This window comes from Numida meleagris, chromosome 1 (genome assembly GCF_002078875.1).
Source record: "Numida meleagris isolate 19003 breed g44 Domestic line chromosome 1, NumMel1.0, whole genome shotgun sequence".
NCBI classification, from domain to species: domain Eukaryota; kingdom Metazoa; phylum Chordata; class Aves; order Galliformes; family Numididae; genus Numida; species Numida meleagris.
Genome location: NC_034409.1, coordinates 170,385,578 through 170,404,983, shown reverse-complemented (window position 1 = coordinate 170,404,983; position 19,406 = coordinate 170,385,578). Strand labels below are relative to the sequence as shown.

The following is a 19,406-nucleotide window of genomic DNA, read 5'->3' as shown; positions in this document are numbered from 1 at the left end:
GGCTTTCATGAGTGAAGAAACTTGTACTATGGAGACATCATCCATTCATCAAAAATCCAAAAACTCTTCTCAGTTCAATTTTATGTAGTCAAAGATTGTACTAAGTAATGGTACTTTCTACTGAAAAGCTCCTAGGAAGAAAATAGATTTGTGGTCTGACACCCTTGAATTTCAGTTTAAAATGTATATATATATTTCTAGTTTATTGGTGTTGGGAGAGAGAGAAAAGGACTTTCCACAAGTGTCTATATTTTTTAAAGAGATGCCTCACCATTGGACAAATAGAGGGGTGAGTAATTCACAAAGTCGTTTTTGTGCATGTGAGTGAATTTAGAGAACTCCCCTCAGAATACCCTGCATATAAGTTCAGGTGAACCTTGCTGTTCTAGAGCCTTTAAGTCGCTGTATTTGGATGTAGTAAATTCCACTGAATCATTGTGTTAAAATGGCTAATGATTAAATGCTGATTAAGTGCTACTAAGAATCATACACTCTAACCCTGTGATCTACTACCAAAATCTTAATAAATCCTAAATTGCTGCTACAACCAAAGTTGTGTACAAACAATCCGCGACACTACCATCTTGGCCATCCTCCCCACCCCACCCCAAAATCTCAACAACTATATTAAGTGATTAGGTCACAAAAATAGAATATGACTATTCTGCCTGGATAACCAGGCATGCAATAGCTGAAAATGCCACTAATAGGTAGAAATGTGATTTTTGACTTTTGTGTTTACTTTATATTTCTATAATACTGGCACACATTATTTTGCAATTAATACAGTGTATTAAGACACATTTTCTAGAGCTTCCAGTGCCTTCATGTAACAGAACCATAAATGACAGAGTCCTTAAAAGCAAAATTGTTAATTAAGTTGTACTTCAAATATATATACTGTTTTACTTAGTCATCACTAGTGTAAATTTGTGTAACTTCCAGAAAATGAGTAGATTTCCAGCAGCAGATTTGATCTATATAAATTATCAAATGTAATAATGAATGTTTTCTGGTATGCCTAAGCTTGCTGTGCAGTTAACTGAGTTAGGATGCTTTTAAGGAAGACAGCACTATAAGTGCAGGCTTGGTTAAGCTTGCTTTGTGCTAGCACTTGGGCTACCTAAGCCTGAGTGTTGGCCTTGGAGTTGCCTAGGCTGTGTTGTATTTGTACAAGATGTAAGGCTTTCAGACTCAAACCTTGATGTCCAAAAGGAGGATCTAAATATAAAATGAGTGAGAACTAAGCCATAAAAATCCTAGAAATTGCATGTTATGCTGAGATAACTCAAATTTGAAAGGTAGTTGATGAACCAAGTGCCAGTGACCCAGCAAGAGTATTATCTCACACGAGCATGGCCCTTGGGGTGTACTGCTGGAGTAATTAACTTGCAACAAGAGAAAAATATTCCATACATTTTCTTAATCTCTTAAGGAGCATAATTTAGTTTTCTATTGAAAGTGGCTTAACTAGAACATTTTAATGTTACTTAGGAAAAAAAAATCTAGAAATTTTGGACCAGATTCTTAAAAATGTTCAGATGCTGGAATGACAATGAAAATCTGGCCTCAGGTCCATGTGTTTCTGTGAAAATGCGAAGCGTTTAAGTTATGTTCTCTTCATTTCTGCATAATTACATATCCCCCCAAGGAATGAGTTTTATTAAGTTCCTTTTTTTTTTTTTCCGTATTTTAATTTCTCAGCTAGAACATTTAATCATAATGTTGAGAAAAGTGTAATATTTAATGGCCACAGAGGAGTGGAACTTAAGGAAGAGAATGGCCACAGTGTCACTATTGACCACAGCCTGTGATACTGACAGGTACACGTCATTCCCCCTTGCCTGTATATACCAGTCAGCAAATAGCCTGTCCTTGGCTTTCCTTGCAAGGTCTTCCTGGCTCAAAACCCTGTGGGCTCCTCAAAATCATCTCTAATTTCCCATGGAAATGACGTTTCATACAGTTTATATGGAGGCTGGCAGCCTGTGTGGTGGGCCAAGCCCAAGCAATATGCCTGAAGGAAGCCATCTCAGTTCTGCGGTACTCTCCAACAGATTTTGTTAAAATAGTTGACTAGGTTGAGAGAAGAACTAGGTACCCTGACTGTGAGAAAAGCTGCAATGCTCACTTAAACAATATATAGAGAGATGGAGAGAGTGTGCGTGAGAGAGAGGGTAGTGCTTGCTGCCATTCTTGATAAGGTTTGTATGCAACTGCTGACACCTCTTCAGTCATCAGCATTAATCAACCCAAAGACAGAAATCCAGGAGAAAATAACCTGCATTAGTTCTGCAGCTTATCAGCCCTCTGGTATAATTGCTTCACTGATGAGCTGGAGACGCTATTGGATATGTCTCTTTATATTACACAAGTCACACTCTGAGCTAGTTATGGGAACTTTGCTTGGTGAATCATACCATTTAGACATGTTAAATGCTATTAACCATCTTCTGTCTTCAAATGTGCAAAGCGTGGTCTTTTGATCTTCAGAAATAACAGACCCAAGGGCAAGTAAAACAAATGCATCTCTTTACTAATGAGTATCAGTAAAGCACACTCTTGAGGATCTAGAGCTGACAGTGATAGTTAGATGAAGTACAAAAATTCTAGTTCTGTTTTGATTAAATATACTGCACAAACCCGGATGATGTCAGTTTAGTTAAGAGACAAATAGCTAATGAATATGAGGCAGATGCACTGTATAGCTGGTTCGTTGGTCCTCAGTGTTAGGGCTGATGCTTTTGCCTCAGTAACAATTTGAAAAATTCCAGTTTTGTGAAGTACAAAAGTATTTTTCATTTTATGCCCTTTCTGATGTACAACTAAAATGAGATTGCATTCATGTAATTTTAAATTCATTGCATTTTGAGGTAAGGGTGAAATGAATTGAAACATGGAAGTACATTTTCTTCTGTAGCAGTCTGGAAAATGAGCTGTTACAGTTGGTCATTTCTGGGAGAAAAAAAAATCTATTATGCTGAATTTCTTATTTGATGCGGAGCTAGTCTGCTTGGTAGAGTTAATCAAACATTGATTCTGAGACTAATTTTCACTTTGCTGTGTGAATGCCTGATAGCAGAGAGAATAGTCTGTACTGATGAGGTATGCACTCTGGTTTGCTCTTTCTGTCTTTGCTTTTGCAAAGCTCAGGAAAGCTTTGAACTCAAGCCACAAGGGAGCTAGAAGGAACTAAGAGGAAAGTCCTATGATGAGAGGCAGTAGATATAGAACTGTTTTGTGCAGTCTAGACATTTGTCATTTAAAGTATTTAGTTTGGAAAAAGCCCCTATTGATTGTATTGTTTTCTGACGTGAATCCCCTTTGGGGAGCGGTGTGTGGTTAGCAGCCAGAGATTTCTTCTTTATAAAGAAGGAGGAAAATTCTTCCTAAGCAACATGAATTCTTGAAATGGGCTTGTTGCAGAGGCACAGTGCTCTGAGGTCTGAGCACTTTCCTTGGGCTGAATTGGTCAGCACTGCTCCAAGTTAGGTACACGTGAAGCAATCCAGGCATCAAGTCATCACTCTCGTCTCCAATTGGAAGCTGACCCAGGTACTCCACGTCTACAACTTCTCCATGGGTGTGCAATGCAAGCGAAACATTGCTCTGTGTGACATATTCTCCTACTCTGTGTGAAGCCATTTTCTTTTCTACACACTATCTAAACATTTTCTGTGCTGAGTCATTAATCTTTCTTTCATCTCCTATTCTTGCAGGTTCCCTTGCAAGGTCATTACAAGTCTTTCCCTTAGGACTGTCCTCAGTGCATGTGCAGAATCCCACACAGCCAAAGAAACCTTCTATTTTTCAGTATTCCTTCATAAAGTTATATCATCTCCTTTTCTCTTCTCCCTCTTCTCTCTGGGCTCATTATTAATTTTTCACTGGTTTCTTTTCATTACCATCCAACAAGCTCATTACTGTCAAGAGAAAACCTGCCTTCTTTAGAGTTTCTGCCAGCTGGAGCAGACTTGTAACTCTCCTGTAACTCTCTGCCCGACTGACTCATCATTTCTTCTGTCCTATAAAAACAAACACCTTCTCCCATCTCTTTCTCTTGGTTCATCTCTCTCTCCAAGATGGTGTAGCTTTCAATAGTTTAACCATTTTAAAACTTCATATTTGAGGCCTGAACTCCGAGTCTTCTCTCTTGGTCTTTTGTCCTCCTCAGTATATTATGGAATCTGAAGATGTTAAACCTGAACGAAGTTCTGTTATGTGTCTTCTTAACTTGTATTAAAAGAGACAAAATTTCAAATATATGTACAAGATATAAGACCAGCAGAAATGCTTCCAATTGTTGCATAGTTCAGAAGAGAATTTCTTTTCAAAGAAATACACTTTCTCTGTCAGTGAAGACAGCATTATCAGAACTCTATGAAGAACTAACTAACGACAAAAGTCATCATTACTGGACATTGTCCAACTTGAGGTGAATTGAAGATATCAGTAATCAGATGAAAAGCAAAGATGAGATTTCTTCTCATTAAAAAAATATGGAAAGTTATCATTTGTGAGATTAAAGAGAAGTCCATTCTGCACCTCCCAGAGAACACTGCCTTTGTAGGTAAAAGGCTCAAATCAAGGGTTCACTCATGTTCCTTCATTGTAAAGAAGATGTGAATAAAGTGCATAGTACTCTCTTGCAGTGCCTGTGCTTCTGTAACTCTAATAATGGTAGGAATATTCTTCCATTAGAGCATGAGGGACCTAGGTCCATAAATAACTTGAATGAATAGAAATGATTTCCCATCCCTCAAGTGACCAAATTGATTTTTATATAACATACAAAAAGAGAGGGTGCCATTAATATTGAACGGGAACCTGTCTGAATGGATCTCATGTGATTTCTGCACAAAAAGGCAGTCCCTCTCCGAAGCCAGAGAATGCCTGCTGTACACTTGAAGCATTTTACAGCCTTCATGTACTTAAGGTTAGCAGTGAGGGCTAAAGCAGCAAAGCCAGTACACTTGCTAGACTATATAAAATGGATTTATTTTTGTAAGAAAGTTAGGGCCTCACGCTGCCAATATTTTAATGAAATATCACAGATGCTTTAACAAAAAAAATGAACCACTTTATATCACGAAACTAGAAGCTGATGAAATGAAGAATGGAGTGAAATATTTCAGAGAAAAAAGGTTTTCCAAATATCATGCAACGCGAGTTTTTCATCCATCTTCCTGGCTGCACATGAGCGTGACAGAGGAGCACTACCTGGGGAGCTGGGTTTCACAGCCTCTGTGCTGCTCCATATGCACAGGCTGGCTGTAACCTTGAGATGCTGAGTTTGGAGGACAGCTTCAGGATCCATTTTTCTAATTCAGCTTCTCTAACCTTAGTCTTAACTGTCAAGGATTGTTATATGGGATCTTGCCAGCCACTGAGTTGGTATGAAAGGAACTTTAAATGAAAGATGAGGACATGCGCTATATTTTTATTCTGAAGCCATATCTGTGGATGGGCAGGTAATCAATTCAGCATGAAAATGAAAAGGCATAACTGGAATCTGTTAGAGCCAGTAAACAGACTTGATAGCAGACTGCTGCCTAGGGGAAGCTCAACTCCTGGCTGTGAGGCCATGCCCCGTGCAGTGCCTTCTGCCTTCACAGCAAACTCTTAGGCACCATGGATGCTTTCTGCTAGCACTGGCAGGGACACAAGCAGGGATGGAAACCCACCTGCATGGCAAGGTCAGCACTAAGACAGTGCCAAATCTGCAGAGCTTCAGCTCTGATGCCAGAGCCTGGACTAGTTAGTTGGGACAGACCTACAGACATAAAGGCTGCTGCTGCAAATTGCCAGATCCAGCCCTGCCAGTTCTGCCAGGTCTGAAGCATTCAGTGGCCATACTAGGAGCAGCTCTGTATTACCTGTGCCATTGGGCACCTCAGACCTGAGTGTGTACCACTGGGACTGGTGTGTGCCACAGAGCCAGGGCTTCTAGAGAGCAGCATTTCAGCCTCAGATCAGCCTTTTGTTCCCACAAAGATGAAGAAAGTCCCAGAATCCAATAAGCAGCCATGAGTATAACACGAAAATATTTCACCTTCATTTTCAGATTGCTGCTTGCTCGTTTGTGTTTGTTGCTTGTTTGAGCTGTTGTCAACTCCTCTCCATGAGTAGGCAAAGCCCACACATCCCCTGCTGCTGGGAATGAGGTTCAGAACGAGTCTTGCTGACAAGATATTTTCTCACTGAAAGGAGTTTCTGCCAGAGTATTTCTTTAGCTTTGAGTTTCACAGAGGGTGGCACAGGGAACTAAGTAGGAGTTAATACTACTAAATAACTGAAGTGTTGTATGAAATGTCAGTGGAGATCTTGAAGTAATTATACCCACTGAAAACTTCCAATTAAGATGTTACTTTCTATCAGAGACAATGGGCTGGATTCTATATCCAGGGTAACTCCACAAAGCACATTAGAGACAGCTTGAATTTATACTCCGCTCAAAAGTAGTGCAATTGATACTATTGTTTTTAATTCCACATTATAGTAGTAGCTCACCAGGATCCAGGAAAGGATTTGTCGAAGTTATTTACATGTAAGCTGATATAAGCTGAATAAAGGTGTATTTTACAGCCCAAAACCTAGTAATGAGCATCCACCAATAATTTAGGTTTCTTATACTAAGAAGCAGCATCACCGTTGCAGCAGGTTTGTTGTATTCTGTTACCATAGAATCATAGAATCATAGAATGGCTTGAGCTGGAATGGACCTCAAGGATCACCAAGTTCTAACTCCCCTGCCAGGCAGGGTTGCCAACTACAAGACCAAGTACTAGATCAGATTGCCCAGGGCCCCATCCAACCTGGCCTTAAAGACCTCTGGGGACAAGGCATCCACAACCTCTCTGGGCAACCTGTTCCAGCACCTCTCCACTCTCTGAGTAAAAAACTTCCCCCTGGCATCTAATTTAAATCTCCCTTCCTTTAGTTTAAAACCATTCCCCTTGTCCTATCACTATTTACCAGTGTAAAAAGTTGATTTCCCTCATGTTTATAATCATCCTTTAAATACTAGAAGGCTGCGCTGAGGTCTCTCCATAGCCTACTCTTTTCCAGGCTGAACAAGCTCACTTCCTTCAGCCTGTTTTCATAGGAGAGGTGCTCCAGCCCTCTGATCATCTGACTGTCTCTGAACAGTCTCCAAAAGCTCAGTATCTTTCCTGTTGTTGGTAGCCCCAGAACTGGACACAGTACCCCAGATGGGGCCTCATTAGGGCAGAATAGAAGGGGAAAATCACCTCTCTTACCCTGCTGGCTGCCTCCGTTCTGATGGAACCCAGAATACCCTTGGCCTTCTGAGCTGCAAGCACACACTGCTGGCTCATGTTAAGTTTTTCACCAACCAGAGCCCCTAAGTACATCTCAGAAAAACTACACCCAAGGACAAAATCTCCCACTCTGCTTTGTTGAACCTCATTAGGCCCACAAGGGCCCACCTCTTGAGTTTGTCAAAGTCCCTCTGGATGGCATCCCTTCTTTCTGCTGTATCAACTGTACTGCTCATCTTGGTGTAATCAGCAAATTACTGCGTATGCACTCAATCTCATCATCAATGTCATTGATAAAGACATTAAAGAGTACCCGTCCCAAGATGGACCCCTGGGGTCACCACTCATCACTGGCCTCCACCTCAACATAGAGCCATTGACCACAACTCTCTGACTGTGACCTACCAAATAATTGCTTATACTCTGAATAGTCCATCCTTCAAATCCATATCTCTCCAATTTAGTGACAAGGATGTGATGGGGGACCATGTCAAAGGCCTTGCAGAATTCCAGGTAGATGACATCTGTTGCCTTCCCTTTGTCCACTAATGCCGTCACTCCATCATAGAAGGCCACCAGATTGGTCAGGCATGACCTTCCCTTGGTGAAGCCATGCTCGCGGTCTTGGATCTCCTGTTCATCCCTCATGTGCCTTAACACGTTTCTTCTTGAAACTCAAATCACTGTGGTTAGACTTCTGGGCCATGAACTTTTTAAATTTCCTGTCACAAGGAGGATGCAAAAGCATAAAAGCTTCAGCTTTCACCTGAGGAGCACGTTCAGAGTGGCAGCACATACTGCAGATCCACTGCAGTTTGTTTTTGTGCGTCACAAATCCTTTAATTCCTCAATCCTTTAATTCTCATTATAGCCCATCTGGTGAATAAAAGATTTCTCAAGATGAGAAATATGGAGGAAGGATGAGCAGCATAGCAAATTTAAGCCTATACAGAAGTTATTCCCAGTTAATAAAACCCTACCCAATGGAAGACCATCCCAAGACACTACAGAACAGGATGTCTTCTCTGTCTCTGCTGACGTGTATCCTATTCACAAATAATTTTGTTGTGCACACACGACATATGGGCCATAATTAGAGGCAGTGAAGTTCAAACATGGCAAGAGGAGAAGGATGCTGAATGACTACAGCAAAGCCACGAACACAGACTCTTCTATTGAGAATTTTAAAACTCTTAGCTACTTGTAGAATGTACATCCTTTCATCCCATGCAGATTTACGGAGAGCATTTTGGTTTTTTAGTTCCCTCACTGGTGGCATTCCAGTGCCATTAAATGTAACTTTAGAGCCATTAAGCTGTGGCTAGTTGTAGTAGCAAGATTCTCCATTATTACTTAAAGTATTGCTCTAGAAGCAGAAATAAAAATTCCCCCTCTACTGTAAAGTTAGGTAGATGGTTGGACTTGATCATCTTAATGGTCTTTTCAAACCTAATTGATTCTGTGATTCTATGATTTTGGTGCAGCAGAGCACCTGGGGTCCAGCAGGCCTGAGAAACTACAGCCAGCTGCAGTTCATGCAAGCTGACAGGTTCTGGAAATGCAAATGCAAATCTTAGATCTGAATAGCAAAATCTGCCATGAAGCTGCTACAACTCCCAACAGCTGTCACAGTGTGTATTCATATTGACAAAGCAGTTCAAACCCACGGGGCACAAAAGATAAGTGTATTTCCTAGTCCTTTTTTCTCTTACCATGTTTAAGAAGATTTTAGCTGCATGTTAGTGTAAGTACGATTGATCTGTAATGTAGCCTGCCCTTGTGATGAGAGGTCTGAGACTGAATAGCAGGACCTCTGTAAGTACTAATGGCTCTGAAAATAAAACTTATTATCTAAATTAAAGTATTTCTAGCAGAAAATGTCAAAAGATTGGATGTATGATGACTCTCTGTTTTGGAAAAAATCTTCAATTGATTTTTCTGGATTCAGGTTCATTTCATTTTATGATTTCATTTCATTTCATTTCACTTCACTTCCTACTGTTCTCCTATACCATTGCTCTCCTTTACTAGACAGTGTTTGATGATAATTCTGTTCCTGTGAGTTTGCACATGTATGATAGAATGATCCTGGTGTCCAGACCTAATGTGTTTGTTAAGCATGCTCTCATTTTTTTGAAGACTATGTACTGCTCAAAACTGTATGCCTCTTTTTAAAAAATGTTTCCTTTCTCTTCATGTTGGCTACTTTTATATTTCATTCATGACACAGATCCCCACCATTTATTCTCCTTGCAACTCCATAAAGCTCTTGTGGTTACACATCTCATAGTAGATACTACTGAAGTAAGGGATCAGCTCAGAATTTAGCTGGACAGTCTCCAGAAATGTATTCATGCAGGAATTTTGCTAACTCTTAGCCCTAGTGACACACTCTGCTCCCTCAGTCTGAAGTGTGCAATGGTTGGCTGAAGAACTATGTCATGCAGAAGTGTTGGTGGTTTGTTTCCTTTCTAGTGGAGAGCTCACAGTCCTGCCCTGCGTTGTGCCTTGGCAGAAGGAGCTCGCCTCTGTCAGTCAGTCCATTCTGGTTTAAATTAACAATATGCAATTACAAATTTGGCTTGGTGTTCTGCGGTTCTCTGTTCATATGGAGAATCAATAACATTAATTGAGAGAACTGTTTTTTCCCCCTCTGAAAGAGGATAGCTCTTTTGGAGTAATTTCAGGTGCTTGGGTAGCTGCCTTGCTTAACATTGGCATTTAGTTCCTTTCTTTCACATAGTCTTCCTATGGCAAGAAACCTGCAAGATTACATGCAATGCAGAAGACATTATTCTATCTCCAAAAATTATCTTTTTCCTCCACTGGAAGTTAGCAGAGAACTTAAATACATTTCTTGCTTTGTCTCCATATTTACCTGCTGTCAGCACCAATGCACCCAACACAACCGTGACACAGTCATCCATGCCAAAACCACCCAGCTAACAGAGCTACCTACAAGTGAAGAACAGTATGGGGCCTAGTATAAGGATTTAACCTACTGGGGCACCTGTATTTGGATGTTAATCATGCAAATGTTTAACATGCAGGTTTATAAATCCATTGCTTTTCACTTCTGTCTTTTGTCAATAGTTTCAATCAGAGTAGCATCTGATCTTATGAATCTGATAGTCTGCAATGTTTGGAGTGCATACTTAATTCTTTCAGTTCTGCCTTTTAACATTTCTTGGCAATTATATATTCTTCACATTACAAGAATTATCTGATCTAATTATTCTTGCAGCCACTTGCTTCCAATTGCTTTCTCTCACCTTTGGGTTAGATAATTGCAAACCCTGATGCTTGATATCTACTAATCACTTGCAGTATTGATCTGCAGCCTGCAGGTCTCCTTGAGATGAGAAATGACCCCTTAATAATTTGAATTCTGCAAAGAGAGAGGCAAAGGGGAAACATGAAGTGCTGAAAGTTTTCTACAGGAAACAGCATTACCAGCGGTTTTAGCTGCCCTTTGGCTCAGTCTGAAAAATAAAAACCATCCTCCAGATGGTACACTCTTCTCCCATGCCTATCGACTTGAAATTTTGGATCATCTCATATCTAACAACTAGCAACATTACTCATTTCCCTTCACAGATTTCAGAAGTTTATATATGGGTAATCAGAACAAAGCCATTTAATTTTTAATTTCCCTTTTATGCTTTTAGAAGACTTTCATTCATGCATTGGAATCAGAAGCTCCCTTTTTCAGTTCATATATACACCCATGTAAATAAATCAGGAAGAGTCAGAAGTTCAACAAATGAACTGCCTCCCACAGAGATCCAATTAAAGCTTGCTGGGCTAGGATTTATTCTGGGGCAAAGAAACCAACTGGCCTCAGGTTTTCATAGCTGAAGCACAAGTGTGTACTTTTCATAAAACATATGTGTATACTCAAAGCTTTACAACTCAATCGTGGTCTTGGGTTTAAATAATTTACATGTTGCACTGAAGCCTGCACTTTTAAAGGCATTTTGAAGGAAAAATAAAAGCAGATCCAGGATAGTCTGGAGAATTAGAAAGGTTACCAAGAGCAAATAAGCACCAAAATTCTTCTGCTTTGTGCCATGCATTATTAAACATTAATAAATGCCTCAGAATGTGTTACTGCTTAATTAACTGTTTTGAAAATGAATTATTAGTGAAATTGACATTTTCACTTTGACTAAGTAGGAGACCTTATGGTGTGAAGACCTCTGTGTTAAATCACCCAATAGAGTGGTTTTGCCTGCAATTCAAATGTAAGCACCTGCCTTTGCAATTACCTAATAACTCGTTTGCACTGTATAGTCACCCCTGGTTGCAGGCTGTTATTACAGGTAGAGACAGAAGCCAACTATAAATTTTTAGACAAAATCCTGCTTTTGATTTCTTCCCTTACAGCCTATCTTTCCCTTTCCACATTCATTGGTTCAGAAGGAATAGGAGATTCTGTGGGTCCAACGCGTGTGATAAAAAGGCATCAAAAAATTCACATAATGTGTTAGAACCTCTATACTAAATTGGAGCAGACACCTTGCTGGCCCAGTAGATTTTCTTTCTTTGAGTCAGGCTTTGATGTTAGAGGCCAAACCACAGTGCTAGGTAATTGGATACTTACCTGCTTGTATAATTTCTACCCACTCCTTCATCTCCACCAATTCACATAGTTGTTATCGGATTGTTGAGGATTGTGGATTTCCCAGCACCTACATCTCTTTCAATTGCCTAATTTCTCTGTAAGATACCACAAAGTTCTTTCCCCGCTTATATCTGAGGAAATACATCCTGTGGTTAATTGTATGTTTAAAAATTACTTCTGCCTTTGAGTTTCATGGATGGTCCCTCGAGAGAAGGTAATAGGAGAATCTAATTTTCTTCTTTATATTGCATATTCTTTCATGCGCCAAATCTGTTTCTTATGTTCCTCCTTTAGGTTAATAACCTGTGTTTCCTTACTCACTCATCACTCTAAAAACCTTTCATCATCACTGCTAGTCTTTGAACATATTGTGATATCTGCTAGGCTCTTTTTTTTTAATTTAGGGTTAAGAGAAATGCAGATGGTGGTTTGATTACACAATGGAATTACAAAAGGATAATGAGAAGCAGTGGCTCTGAGAGACTAAGCTCTCTGCAGTAAGAAAGAGGAGAGTAAAATGGAATGAAAAGTCATGATGGGAGGAAGGAAAAAGTGCAACATGGCTAAGAAAAATAATGAGGAAAGTGAATCGTTAACTATTATGCCATAACGACACCCAGGGATTCCAAGTTGCTGTCTGCAGGAGGCACTGATACTCTGAAGTCAATGAAGAGAGATTACACTGCAGTAATTTCTTCATTCTAACTTCAGCAATCTAATCACAGCAAACTGAAAGGCCTTTGCCTCATTTTGGTATGCCATTGTTTTTAAGCTAATCTGAGCATCCACACAGCTTGTTGGTGTGGTGTCCTTGACAGGAGGTGCGCACCAGGTTTATAGCATGGATCTCTTATAGCAGACTGATGGATGTTGTCACAGCCGAAGCCCCAGAGCTGACATGAATGAAGGTGGGAGGTAATCAAGAGACAGCCAAGTAGCTGTCAAGTTGATCATTAATGTGTTGGATTTCGTTCCCACAGAGAAATGACAAAAAGGGAGGATTCCTCACCAAATGCGCAGTGAGACTGTGGAACAAGATTATAGTGAGATTACATGAAAGCTACAAGTTTAAAGAGTTCAAAAGAAAAAACGAAGAGTTCAAAGCAGAGACATCCACTGAGAGGTTTTAAATATATAGAAACTTTCTCAACTTGAGGAAGAACCTATGCCAAAAAAGACTGGAAGCTGTGGACTTTTATAGAGCATATTATACATGTTCTTAATCTTCTTTTGTGGTAAGGTGGTGTGACATGGTACAGTAACTAATACATTCTGAAAAGACATGAAAATATGAATTTATTATGATGTACATACAAAGGATATCCTTGTGATACTAAAATTTAATGAACATATATGAGCACAAGAATCACCACAAAAGCTGAAATGATTTCTTGCAAAATAATCAATCCCTCTCTTACTGTTATGTTCAAGTTTTAGGAGAGATCTACAAACTTTCAAGGCACGACACTGGAATCAAAGGGGTAATTCTAACAGATGAGGGATATGGACTCAGAAGAATTAGTAGTTTTGCACCACATCCCTTCCCATGTTAAATCATTATTATACTACAGAAGGAAAATACTCGTCTCTTCTGCTGTCTCACAAATATTAATGATTTTATCATCTCTCCTCTTGCTAATATTTCACTCTGCTCAACAGGTGTAGGCAGCCTATTTGCTTGAAGTGTCCGCATCTAGTACAAACCTAATAGTTAAAAACTGTACAATTGATCCCCAGCGGCAATTTAAGTGTGCTGTTTTTGCTGCAGACCTGGGGAAGTTCTTGTGTGCCTCAAAAAACATTGTTTTTTTCCGACTAAATCAGTTCTAATGGAAAAACCACAACTTTCTTTGCAAGCTCTGCACCAAGTTAGAAAATATATAACTTGGAAAGAGAAACAAAGGAGGGAGGAAACAGGCCCAAAGAAAAGAGGACAGAATATGCAAGTCATTGTATGTCGGATGTGTTAGATCCCTATTAGTCTGGGAAAACAGAAAGACAGAGAGATTGAGACAGATGACTTGATCTTGAATAATGACAGAGATTAGACATTCTTTCCAAGACTTCCCAGATCAGTCTGGGGTTTAAGGGCTGATATTACCAAATGATAGATAAATAAGGACAAACTCTCCCTTTGAACGCTGTTCAGTCTTTCCATCACAAAAGAGACAGCGTGAGACAGTCCAAACTAAAGGAGAATCAGGATTACTGCTTCCCACTAGAAATGACAGGTTCTCTACTTGTGTCAAACTGCTGTAGTCCTGACACATGCTATCCTCTCTCCATGCCAGTCTTTTCAACTGTTGGTGGGCTGTGTGGCCACATACTGCTAAATTCTGTCATTAGTACAGACCAAACAATCCATGGCACTTGGGGCTCTGTAGATGACTTGGGCATTCATGTTGCTGAAGTTCTGTTGTAGCTGACAGAACCAAGAGGAACAAGAGGATAAAATGGCCATTTCTGGTCATTTCTTCAGAGCAAGAAATTAGACCTCTCTGAACAGCATGAACAGCAAAAGATGTGCAATTTCTTTTTTCTGACTGGTGATATTTTATGGTGTCAAAGGGAGATCCTAGCTGAGTAATGAAGCAGCAAAATGATAAAGGTGATGACCTTGCAGACCTCACTTCTGGACTTCAAAAGAACATTGTTATGGTTCTTGTTTTGAGGAGATATTTTATGACAGAACACAGAACTGGCACTTACTCTCTGCCCAAGGACCAGACTCCTTTTATTACCTTCTCTTCTCTGCTGTCTGTAGTGGGTAAAGACACTGAAAGAAAGAAAAGGATCCTATCTATAAACACTTGGCTTTGTGGCTGGTGCTATGACCAAAACTTTGTTGTTGTTTTTTTTTTTGACAAAGGAGTAACACACATGGCACCAAGCTTGCAGGTACCAGTTGGATTTGACCACTCTAAAAGGGAGAAGAGTGTCCTTGGGGAAGAGCTAGCAGGGCTCACTGGCAGGTGTAGATAAGCCAAAGTCACTGTAGACAATGCCAAATTTTTCCACTCACTGATGTGATTTTGATCCTAGTTAACATTTTTTAAGGTTTTATACCAAAGTTTATAATACCAAGTTGTCTTGTAAAGCCTCTGTCATGACCACATGTGGAAATATTAAAATCTTTCTTGTTTTAAAAAGACAAATCAAGACTTTGTATAACCTTACATTTGCAAGACTGCATAAATAAGAACATTTTAGATGTTGATGAAATACTCTCATCTACTCAGTTACCTATGCACCTGTTTGTTTGTTCCAGTTATCTTATGGAATACCACTGCACATTGCTCAAGGTTTTGGTGAACTTCTCATGTTATATAAAAAAGCGAATAGAACATAAAAATCTAAAATGCTTTCTAGACGTTGTTTTCAATTTAAGGACTGCCATATGCAAGACTGAGTACAGGGCACAAATATACTCCCACTCGCTACTTCAAATTAGTTAACACAGAAATAGACAAGATACTTCACAGTGCATAAGAAGGGAAAGAATAAAGAATGTTGCTCAATATAGATTATTCAGTTATTTAATTTACTATATTCCTTCACCAGTCATGCAAGAACTTTCTGAAATTAATGGAGTATATAAAAGAGTTTAATACTTCCAATCCGTAAAAACATGTTCTTTCTTCCATTTTAGGAAATGAAAAATCTCCCACTGATACCTGTGCATCACAGCTGAGCTTTTCTAAGACATGGAATATGGCTTAGTCTCTGTGTGCAGCAGAAGGCATAAGGAGAAGTCAGAATTTTTTTACATTATTACCATGAAGATAATTGGATAGGCTTTCTATATATCTGTCAGGAATCTGCTTCCTACCTGAAGATGATGGTACTGAAGCACCAGGAACAGCACCAGCAACATCTTAGGAGATGTAAACCAAAGGACCCCAGTGAGAAACTTGGGGTCCCTAGAACAGAAGCTGTTTTAAGGAAGAAAAAAGATAGGATTCAACTCATGTGCTGTTAAAAGATGTTGCATCTCACCTAATCTCCCTGGATGAGGCTCACAAGATAGCTACAGAGATAAGTTTATTTTACCACTCTCTACAACTTCCCATCTCTTTCCAGTGCCTATGGATTGCCTCCACTACATTAAATATCCTACTAAAACAAGGTGGGGGCAATTTCCATGCTTGTTACCCTGAAATATTAAACACATGTTCGGTCTAACAAGTCGCACTTTGAGCATGAATGCCTTGGAGTTTACCCAGTTCATCCTCCAGCCTTGTCTATCTCCTCTGCCTTTCCTGCATAACCATGAGTACTACCTGTGCTCAGTGTGTGTTTCTGCAAAATGGAACAAGGATGCTTGAAGTGCTTGGAAGTCTGAAGTAAAGAGCTGACTTTTAAGATATACTATTAACATGTCCTGAAAAGTCTGTTTAAATCCAAGGAATTTTCAGATGAAAATGAGAGAAGAAAATAACTGAATTGACCAGCAGAAAAGAAAGATTCATACAGTGAAGATGAAAATTTCATCTGCAATATGAAAAGCTAGTTCAAATTTCGAAGTACATTGCAAAGATATTGGCTTAGCTTCTCATTCCAGACAATGTCAGTAACAATTTTATTAGGCAGAGGCCTTTTTATGCTATCTTGATCCCTGATAATTAGTAGTAGGGATAAATTTATAGTGCTTAGAGTTGGCCACTCATTTCACAGAAACCATAGCACTTCATCTTCTGCACAGCATAAGGCGGCTTCAAGACTGATCTCACTTGCTCTTTCTTCCCTCTCCCATTATACAGCATGGCAGCCCCTGGGATTTCATGCAGAACCAGCTCATAATTGATCCTTCCAAACATATCCCCATAAATAAGTACTTCAGAAGCATCTTCTGCAGTTGCTGCTTAAACAAGGCAGTCCCTTGTCTCACAGTAACTCACCACATCATACAAAAGCAGACCTAGGCTTTGCCTCATCTAGGATGACTGATATATTAAATATTTATGAATCACTAATCATACTGAGTCATCCACTGTCACTACTTGAGTATTTTCCTTTTTTTTTTCTTTTTTTTCTTTTCCCAGGGAAGCTGCACAGTACTTACTTGCTATTTCTAGGTGCAATGTAAACCTATTTGCTAAAGTTAATCAGACAGCTGGGTCTGGATATCAGCAGACCACACCAGGGCAGCTCTGCTGATTGACCCCCACCTAATGATGCAGTCCCCTGTGTCTCCACCAGCTAAGATGCTGGGGGACAATTTGCATGTTGGAGTTTGGTTTATGCTTTGAATTTGTTTGGAAAGACTTGAAAATGACTGATAAAAGACAAGGCTGTGACCAGGGTAGTTAACAGTATAACTTACCTGCCAAACTTGTTCTTCTATTAGTGGGAACATATCCTACCAGGCCTTTAAAAAAAGCCATCCTCACATCTCAGAAAGACACCTGAGTCCCATGCCACGGTGCGGGCCACAGTAAGTAGTTTATGTCTGCGATGTTCAAGGCCCTGCTGACTGATAAGCTCATTGTTATGTAATACTGTCAATCATTTGCTGTGCAGCAGCACTGCTGCTGAACCCCCCCTGTCATAAAGTATGGTGCTTTGCTTTTGTTTGGGCAGTGCCAGTGACTTTCAGAGATTAAAAAAAGAGAGTAAACCAAGCACCAAGCAATGCTGAGGTGGGTGAAAGGAAGGATAAAAATATCACAGTATTGATATTTGGGAGAGTGACCTATATATAAATGAATATAAATTAATCATTAAAAATTCCTTGTACAAGTCTCAACAGAGCTGCCTCCTCTGGGACCCTTGAGGACGCTCTTACATTTTTATAAGGCACGCATTTGGCAATGTCACTACATAGTTACAGTGGCCAAGTGCCTGAAGTTCACAGCAATTGCTTTTTTTCCTCACAGAATCAAGTTCTTGGGTACATTTTCAGGCCACCTCCTGGGCTTTGCTCCCAGTGGATGGAGGAAGTGTGACTGCCTACAGACACCCCCACACAACCTTCATCTGCCAATCACAGCCCACAGAGCTGGTTCAGGCCACTGCATGCATCCATGTCCTATGGCAGGACTCCCCTGGAGCACTCTACATTTGTGTCCTCAGAGCTTTCTTTTGCAGCCATAGTCTTCCCATTCTGCAGTCCCTGCTTTGGAACTGAGGCCACCACGGCCCCTGTTGTAGCCATTCACCTTCCCATGTGCTCTGGTGCTCTGTCAGCAGTGCCAACGACCAGCACACTGGGTCACATCTCACTTCTCCTTTAGTGTGCATTTGGAGACAGCTTCTGAGATGGCCTGTTGCTAGAAACCTTTCTTGCACTGGATGATACTTGAATATCAGATGAATATTGTTATTTTTTATTCTTTACAAACATTGCTAAAGTTAATGATCATTTGCATTGTGATCCCCACTGATAAAAGTGAACTCAGTGCCATGTTGCTGTCGACTGGGAGGGAGGAGGAGCAGGGCTAGCAATAGCCATTTGAATGCTGGTGGTTTCACAGTGTTCTTTACTTGAATGTGCTTTGGCCAAATTGGATGCCACAGGGAAAAGTCCCAGCTCCTACCAAAACCTACAGGAGATGAGGAAATTGAGCACTTATGGGACTGTCCTTTGGCATCATTCATGCTGAACAGGTCATCTTCTGCAGTTTGCAAATCTCTAAATCCCTCCTCAGCCCATGGAGGGGAGCAGACACAGCAGCATCAACCAAAAGACTGACAGCTGTGATTCATACTGAAGTGTTTCCTGCTGGGGTGGATTGTGAGCATTGGAAAAATGCAGGTGGCCTCTTCAGACAAAGAGGCTTTTTGGTTTTTTTCCAGCTCTGTTTTGTACTTCTTGTGGAGGGCACATTTATTCTTATCTCTCCTTGTTCGTTTGCTTGTTGGAATCCTCTCTCTAACCTGAGACTGATTAAAAATGCTGCAGTAAAGGTGGACTACCCCAAAGAAGGTATAAGAACCCCAGTGGTCATAACTCTTTACCACTTTCTCTTTTTTCTCATTCCTCCAAAAACTGAGGATAGAACATGACTCCAATTTTTGAAGATATTTTTCTATCTCAAAACTGGAAATACTTGTGGATCTTCTTTAGATCTGCTCTGGGAGGTGGTTTGGACTGCAGTATGAGCTGTGTGTGCACAGTGACACACCTGCTTACACATCAGCCTGGTTACACACCCAGATCTCTCACGCTTAGGGTTTAAGATTTACATCATTTTTTCCACTTTTAGACTGCAAAGAAGCTGAATGGAAACAGGCTGCTGTGAACACTAAAGCCACGGATAGGCACCATGAGCAAAGCACAAGCCCACACACTGGGCTCTTCCTACAGTCCTACCCCTCTCACTTGCACCAAGAGCTGCTCAATACAAGGGATGTTAGTGGATGGTGCTGTCAGTGAGATGGCTCTTGGCCAGCATGCATCAGCTCAAGGGCCCGTCCGACAGCACATCTCACCCATCGTGCCTAGATGCTTGAAGTACAAGCAATTACTGTCTCTGTAGATGATACTTGGAACAACCGTATTC

General features: G+C 40.3%; 1 long non-coding RNA gene across 1 annotated transcript in view; it reads left to right on the top strand.

Annotated features, from left to right (window-relative positions):
• Positions 1 to 16,850, top strand: part of LOC110388430 — a 31,255-nt gene extending 14,405 nt beyond the window's left edge. Inside the window, exons 2-3 of the long non-coding RNA XR_002432880.1 lie at positions 12,885 to 13,139; positions 15,554 to 16,850. This is a non-coding gene — a long non-coding RNA (uncharacterized LOC110388430). The remainder of the gene's footprint in view (positions 1 to 12,884; positions 13,140 to 15,553) is intronic.